Below are 8,857 nucleotides of genomic sequence, written 5' to 3'. Positions count from 1 at the left end.
TAATCTCGAGTTTGCTTCTATAGTGTTTGCTTTATATTTATGGCGTCACTATCTCTATGGTGTTCATGTAAATGTGTTCACCGATCACAAGAGTCTTCAGTATGTGTTAAGTAAGAGAGATCTTAATCTCATATAGAGGAGGTGGTTGGAGTTACTCAAGGATTATGACATGAGTATTCTCTATCACTCAGGTAAGGATAATGTTATTGCTGATGCTATGATCAAATTGTCAATGGGTAGTACTTCTCATGTGAAGGAGGGAAAGAAAGAATTAGCCAAAGATGTGTGAAAACTTGCATTATTGGGAGTACAGATAATGGATTCTAATGAAGGTTGAGTGGTGGTGATGAATGGGGCTGAATCATCACTAGTGTCTGAAGTGAAGGAGAAATAAGACCAAGACCTCGTTTTTTCTTGAGTTTAAGGCAAATGCTCATAAGTAGAAAGTGATGGATTTTAAACAAAGGGGAGATAGTGTGTTGAGGTATCAAGGTCGATTGTGTGCACTAAAGGTGGATGAACTCCAAGAGAGGATCGTGGAGGAGGCTTATAGCTCCAGATTTTTTTCCATCCTGGTTCCAAAAATATGTACTACGACTTGAGAGAAGTATATTGGTGGAGTAGCATGAAGAGGTATACTGCAAAGTTCGTTGCTAAGTGCCCGAATTGCAAAAAAGTCACGGTAGAGCACTAAAGACCTGACGGTATGGCTCAGAACATAGATCTTTCGGAATGGAAATTGGATATGATCAACATGAATTTCATTACTGGGTTATCGTGATCTCGCAGGCAGCATGATTCGATTTGGGTGATTGTAGATCGGATGACTAAACCAGCCCATTTCTTGCCTGTAAAGACTAGCTTTTCAACAAAAGATTATGCAGATTATATATTCAAGAGATAGTCAGACTTCATTGAGTTCCAGTGTTGATCATTTCAGATAGAGGTGCACAATTCACCAAATAATTTTGGAAGTCTTTCCATAAAGGTCTGGGTTCAAAGTAAATTTGAGTACTGCTTTCCATCCTCAGACTGATGGTCAAGCAGAGCTTACATTTCTATGTTTGTCCTTACAGGATATCCAAGAGAATTGGCAATGTGGCTTATAAGTTGGAGCTACCGTCAGAGTTTGCAACAGTCCATCCAGTATTTCACATTTCTATGTTGAAAAGTGTATGGGTGACCCTTCTCTTATTATACCTACCGAGAGTATTGGTATTAACGAAAACCTATCTTATGAGGAGATACCCATTGAGATACTTGATTGTTAGGTTCGCAAGTTGAGAACCAAGGAGGTAGCATCAGTAAGGTCTTATGGAGGAAGTAGTTTGTTGAGGAAGCTACTTAGGAGGCTGGGGAGGATATGAAGAAGAGATACCCACACATTTTTCCTTTCGTAGAAATTCCAGACTAAGGTAATGACTTTTTGTAAAACACTTTTTAAATTGATATGCTATGTTGTGTTAAATTGCATGTTGGGTATTTGAGTTGGGTGTTAGAGGTTTCTACCCTTAGTTCTATTTAGAGTGATCTCATTAGTGGATGAATATTCCCAAGGGGGAAATATTGCAACACCTCGGTCTTAGAAAGAGCTAAATCTAGAAATTTGCTAAATTTTGAGTTTTTATCCAACACCACTGAGTTGCTAAATTCCGAGTTCGGATGAGGGAGATATGCATGTATGAGTACAGCCTATCTAGTTTAGGAAATTCATTTGAATTAAGGAGGGGTATTTTGGTCTTTTCCTTACCCCACTAGGCCTACACATTTTTTCACCCAATTAGGGGTCAAAGCTGATTAAAATCATTTTTCACTCAAGTCTACAACGTTCAAGAAACTAGGGTAAAGTTTTAGAGGAGAAAATAGGAAGTTTTGAAGAAGTTCTTCAAGATTTTGGGGAAATCACCAAGAACTTAGTTCTTTCGAGGTATGTAAGTCTTCATAATGATGGATTAGTTAACCCTCACACCAATCATGAGTTTCCAATTTCGAATTCTCCCATGAGATTGAGTATATCGAGTTCTTTGAGGTTTTGTGCTTCATTTTTTTATAATAGAGTTTTGTTGAGTTCTTGATGTGAGGATCTTGCGAATGAGTGTTGTTCTTGAGGCATTTTGAGTGAATTTTAGTTTACTTGTGTTGGGTCATTGAATATATGGGAGTTTTGAAGAAATCAATTGATTCTAGGTAAAAGTAGGACCAAAAGTCGAGAAGAAAAATTCGTCGAAACATTCTAGAAATTTACTAAGGCGGCGCGCCCTTGATGTGCCGGGGGGCTAGCACCTGGTGCCTGCAGTGTGCCACAAACCAGCCTCAGTTAATAGAGGGCTAGCGCGGCGCGCCAGAGATGCGCCAGGAGCGTCAGCCTACTTTCCCTTTCGTTCCTAGATCCGTATGTGTTCTTTTGAATCGAGCTTTCGTTCTGTTCTTAATCCTAACTATCTAAACCTTCTTTAATCATTGAGAGATCCTTCATATATCCTAATCATAACTCTTGAATTCACTTTTCAAAGTCAAGAAAAGATTAAGAGTAAACTTCGAGTAAGTCTTTTTAGTCAATTTGAGAAGTCTTTTTCAATCTTTTTAAACTTGAATTAAAACTTGAGTAAATGAGTATGAGGATGAGGAGAGTTGATTTCATTATTCAAAATGAGTATGAGGGGGACTAAGTATTCCCAAGCATGTAACACTTTTACATTTAAAATGAGAAGAAACCTTAATTTCTAGATGAGTTAGGAGTTTTTGAGCATTATCTCTTTTAAGAGAAGCTTTTGAGTACTTATCTCAAATTGAGGAGGAGTTATGTTTTCTTTAAAACATATGAGCATGAGTTATGTGTATATATATATTATTGGGAATAGTATTGAGCACCAATATGGGGATGAGTTCGGACAACTCAAAATCCTCATTAATCATGTATGATAACATAGGTAAAGGATCATCCTTTTTAGATGATTCCTTATTGCTTTTAAGCATAGCTTAGTGGATCCACTTTGTTGAGGATGTCTTATACTCTAGCAAGGTATAGGATAGTTCTAGAAGCATAGACGAGATGTTGTTTCATCACATAGCTCATAGTGATGGTTGTCGGTTAGAGAATCTCCCAAATAATAGTAAAAAGTTTATTATTTTATTTTTATATACATTGAGTTATTACCTACTGTTTTAAAAGCTTTCTTTATATTGCATCTTTATTGTTTCTTTTATATTGAATTGAGTTTAGTATCCTTGAGTTGAGTTGAGTTGAGATGAGATGAGGTGAGTATGTTTTTTTTTTTATCAGTTGAAGCTTATCTCTATGCTTTAGAGTTCCCTTTGCATGCTTGTACATTCAATAAACTGACACCATTTGGCCTACATCTTTCATGATGCAGATACAGGTATTCAGGGTCATCAACAGGTGCTTCATTGATACCACTTGCAGTTACAGATTTGCTTTGGTGAGCTCCTTACTTCTGGAGGATTCCCCATTTACCATTCAGTCTTGTTAAGATGACGTGGGTCTAGTCCCGATGACTGTCATAGTATTTAGAGGCTTCTTAGATAGTAGTGTTTTCAAGGAGTCTTTTCTGATTCCATTGTTAATGTTTAAAACTTGAGTTGCCTTTTTATGGCTAGTTGAATACCTTAAATATTCTAAGTTATTTATCTTGAGACGTTTGAGTAAATCTTTGCAAATTGAGGTCATATATTGTTGAGTAAGTCTTCCACTGAGTATTGAGCTAGGCCAAGGGTTTCCTTGGGGACCAACAATGGTCCTCGAGTGCGAGTTACGTCTAGGGTGTAGGCTCGAGGTGTGACAAGGTCTCCTTACGAGATCTCTCCAATATAGCATGGACGATAGACTCCTCAATCTCCTGGAGCTCTATCAATGTCATGGCAATCCATTGCTCATCCTTCTCTCTCCGTATCTCCTCTTCATATGTTTCCTCAGCCAAATCATCATCATCCCAATCATTATCTCTCTACTCGTCATCAATATTAACAACCACAATATCATCACTAGTAGCACCACCCACACTTGGCTGCTCAGCCACACTAGTAGAAACATCAACACTTCGCACGGAGGTAGGAATAAACTCTAGTGCATTGGGAAATGGAACCTTACCCCATAGCATAGAAACGTATCTGGACCTTGGCTGGTCCACATCAACCCGAAGAGTAGTAAGCTCAGCCCTCATCATAGTCAAAGCATCAAAGCTACCCTCTATCTTTTCTCTAACCTCTATACTAGCTCTAAGATTATCTAATATCACTCCATGTGGCACGAAAGTGGGCTTACACTAAGTCAACTTATCTCTCAGGGGAGCCAAAGTAGCCTCAATCATCCTCTCAATCATTTTGGGCATATCCTTCTCTACCTTAGCTACCCTCACAACCGTAGATCCGGTATGATTTTCCATTTTGTAGATCATGGCCAAGTAGGCAGGTGCAGTAGCAGTGGAAGTAAATGGTACATAAGAGGTTTGTGGTGTACCTGAAAACTCCACAGAAGGAGAGGATGGAGTGGCCTCGGACTCCTGAGTGGTAGGAACGACTTCAAGCGTAGTGTCAAGTGGTGGCGACGTTCTCTAAGCTGCAGCATCCCACAAGTAATCTGCCTCTATCTTTCGAGTTGTATCATCCCATAAGTAATCTAAATCTATCCTCTGAATTGCATTGGAGGAGAAGGGGGTGATTCTCACATTAGTCCTCTCTCGTAAAGGAACTCCCACTTCCTCACACATTGGTGTTTATGGAAGAGAAGTATGCTCCTATCGAGATCTCATCAACATTTCTTCAACATTAAGCCTACAAGCACTAATCTCACTCATATCCATGATACTCTCAATTAGTATGGCTTTCGAATGCCGGAGAATGGACTTATTTTGAGTTGGCATGATATTACTACTAATGAACCCAAACAAGTATCTGGAGCCAACATTCATATCCTTATTTTCTATATTTTCTCCCTCAACCATCCATGTTGGGGAGATGTCTGAGATGAGAGGGTCCAACCATCCCTTTAGGGCCTCTAAATCTTGATTTATCCAGAGCTTATAATACCTATTGGTGCTACCTTTTGTGCCCAATATCTGATTTATCTTTCCCACGTGGCAGTGAGCCATCTTGCCACGAACTTTGACCTCCCCCACCAATTTCCATAATGTGGCCTTCCTCTTCTTAGGCAATGTTTCTGTAAAAACTACATAGAACTCTCGTACCCATGCCAGGACATAAGGAGATTGGACACTAATGAACCTTTTGAAACCATGGAATTAGATCATATCCCAGATGGTCAGATGCTCAATCATCACTCCATGTGTGGAGAGTCGTCTCTCATCAAGGATTGTACGTTCTCCAGCTGTTTTGAGCCTTTTGAGGGCCCTTTGAGAGATGCTTGGGAGAACACGGGCGGTAGGTTCTTGAGCTTGAGAAGGCTCTAACTACTTCGATCAGATATCTATCTATTTTTGAACAACCACCTTCCTTTGCTTATCACTCGCACCCATAGAGAAGCGCGTAGTGATTTGTTATTGAATGGGAAACTTAGATGGACCGTTAATAGGAATCTTCTTATTCCTTTTCTAATGGGGAGAAGGAGTGGAGTCTCTATCAGATTTTGTGTCTGAAGTCACAACTCATTTGCCTTTTGTTCTAGTCATTTCTGGCAAGGCACAATCATTCAAACACAGATTCGGTGAAGGTTACTCCAACTCATTTCGTCAAATTGGTTTCGGCAGACTAAGACAACTCCACCGAAAATGACACTATAAAAATTAGAAAGAACAAGTATAAAGGGTGATGTCCACTCCCACTTGGTGATACGTCGAGTGATTATGGTGAACTAAGACATGCCCGCCTGATTGAATAGTATACAGGTCAGATATCCAAGCATAGACGGTGGTCTGGGGCCAACTTGATGACTCGCCTAGTTACCTTGGCGAGCTAAGACAAGCCGACTAACATGTAATTTTCAGTCCATTGCGTATTTTCAACATTTCAATACCAATATACAACGATACCTAATTACCAAAGAGTTTTACAATTTACCCACATTCTTTTCTACCGACTGATTGTTAGACTTCCCTAAAATAACATAATGTATTATCCAATATAATGATTTTCCCTTTAAAAAAAGTCATAACTCTATCTATCATTGGACAAATATATGCCCTCAGGACAACACTAGGCTAATAAGACTTCACCCACACTCAATTCAACCAAGACCTAGTACAAACAAGGGTTTAATTTCAAGTTTTAACCAAGACAATCAATTTAGTAATTTCAGGCACAAAATCAACTATCCTAACTCATGGGAACAATTCAATATCATGCATTTAGCACACTACCCATAAAATTCAACAACAATATGCTTCAAATGGAACTAAGCCCATATCAAAAACATTAATTTCTATCACAAATGATAAGATGGAACTCGAAAACCAACCTCAAGTTTACAACAAAACACAAACTCAAGGAAGAGGAGTCTGGGATGGAGAATCTAGAGTAAAAAACACTTCGGGCAAGTAAACTCACACATTGGAGGCACACAAATACCAAAACAAGGGTATGGGGAGATATAGTAAGGAAGAGAACTTAAAAGCAATAAATGATTTGTTTTAGAACTTGAAGAGACACTTGGCTTATTTAACTCATACCGACTCGCCGGACAGCGACCAATGTCGCCAAAAGCATTCGGTGCATCACCGATGGACCTAAAGCTCATCGATGAGGCCTAAACGGATAGCAAACATGAAAGTTGATTGGGCGGATTCAATGGAGTGGTTCCCACACTTAAACTCCATTTTAAGCCAAAAACCACAAGGGCTTGAAATTAGCCTGAAAACCTCGGGATCCATAAAAAGGGACATGTTAGACCAAATTAAACAATTAGAAGCTACTCGCACCGAAGGAATTCTAATTTGGTTTACCAAGAATGTTGACCAAGGTCAAAATTAGGCCTAAATTTAAAAACTAAAATGCCTAATTGCATAAACTTGCACCGAAAGCCTTAGGATCTGTGTCTACCATGCCACTAGTCTAAAAATACCCTTCCAAAGGTGATGGAACCATGAGAATATTATTCAAAGATTGTCTTCCTAAAATTTTAATTGAAATCAACTGTTTAAGATTTAAAATCTCCAAAATATAAAAAATTTCATTAAAACCACATGAACGACACGATGACCAAACTATCAGTCCCAATAAGTCGTAAATGACTTGGGGTCAATATGGGAAAGTTTTAAATGACAAATAGAAGGCCTTCACAAAGAAATGACTGAGAGGGTCATTACACTCTGACACTCTCCAAAATCCAAACCACGTAGCCATGAAGTTTTTTGACGTCCACGACTTTGAATCACCCAAAATGAAGCTCAATTGAGGGAGATATCACCAAAACAATTTTGAGAATAATAACAGATCAGATATGGTCTTATTTTAAGAAATGAGATGGATTAACTCATCGCAATCGCGAGGTAAAGGGTCGGGATTGTGGCCCACTAATAAAATGTTCCTCGTGATCATGGAGGTCAAAATTCGTGATCACAATGTCCAAAGGTGGTCAACGCAGGTTAGTGTCTTATCACGATCGTGAAAAGGAGAGCCCGTGAATGCGAAGAAAAAATGCGCTACACCCTCATAATTGTATTAAGGCCACACAATCATAAACCATACAAACTATGCCTTTATAAATGTGGCCAAGGGGTCTGCGAACATGAACTGTTTATTGGGTTACACCAGCTAAGGCACATCAGCTGGTTTGGCCATTTCTAGAATTCTCCAACAGGGTGCTCAGGATTTATTCAGAATCCTATGCGCACAAATGAAATATGCTATTAACCCAAATTTGGAATTTCCAAAACTTCAAACCAAGGTCATCTCAAAAAAAAGTGAGTCCCATCCAAGCTCCATTTTTTGCCAAAATGAACAACGTGGCTTGAAATTAGCCTAAAAGCCTCAGGATCCACACAAAAGGTCGTTCTAGACCAAACTCAATGTCGTGGATCTAATAGAACCTTTATAATTGCATTTTTGAAGTCATTTTTCGTGAACTTTTGATTGAAGTCAACTGTTCATGTTTCAAAAGCTCTAAAACACATAAACTTGCGCAAAAACCAAATGAACGACCATGTGACTGAGATGGCAGGCCCAGCAAGTCATAAATGACTTGGGTCGCTATAGGAATGCTCTTAACGATGAAATGAAGTCATATTCATATAAATGACCTGAAGGTTCATTACTTGTAAATACTTGGCCAATTAATTGTGTGCATTTTATTATATGAATAATATGAAACTGACACCAATTAATTGTGAACGTGATTTCTATACTTCCATATGTTCTTGTAGAATTGACACCCATTTCTAAAGACCTTTGTAGTGATATCCCACCCTATTATTGGGATGACGCATGGTGTGAATGTGGGGCATCAACCTCCTCAAGGTCAAATTTCATAAACTAGTTAAAGCATAAATTGAAAAATTAAATTTTCATGGGATGAATAGAAAGAAATAATAAAAGTTGGGACACTTTGTTTCTTCCTTTCAAAATATATAATTGGAATTAAACTCCTATTTTTAAGTGACTTACAACAAGGCATTAACTAAATAGGAATTCTTATTGTTTCCTTCTTCATGTCCTATACCTTTCTTTTGATTAATAGTCTCTCATTAGAATGATATGTGTATGCTACATTAATTATATGTACTTAACAAAACATAGCCTTTGTTTAAGAGGGGTGTTTGATGATTAAAATATTTCTTTTTTTTTTAAGTTGAACTAACATGAAAACTATTAGTTCGGGATCGAATAACATATTATTTTAAGAAAAATATTCACAACTAATAAACTTCAAATTCTTTAGCCTCTATTT

Source organism: Solanum stenotomum, chromosome 1, assembly GCF_019186545.1.
Source record: "Solanum stenotomum isolate F172 chromosome 1, ASM1918654v1, whole genome shotgun sequence".
Classification (NCBI taxonomy): Eukaryota; Viridiplantae; Streptophyta; class Magnoliopsida; order Solanales; family Solanaceae; genus Solanum; species Solanum stenotomum.
Note: the sequence above shows the minus strand (reverse complement) of the source record.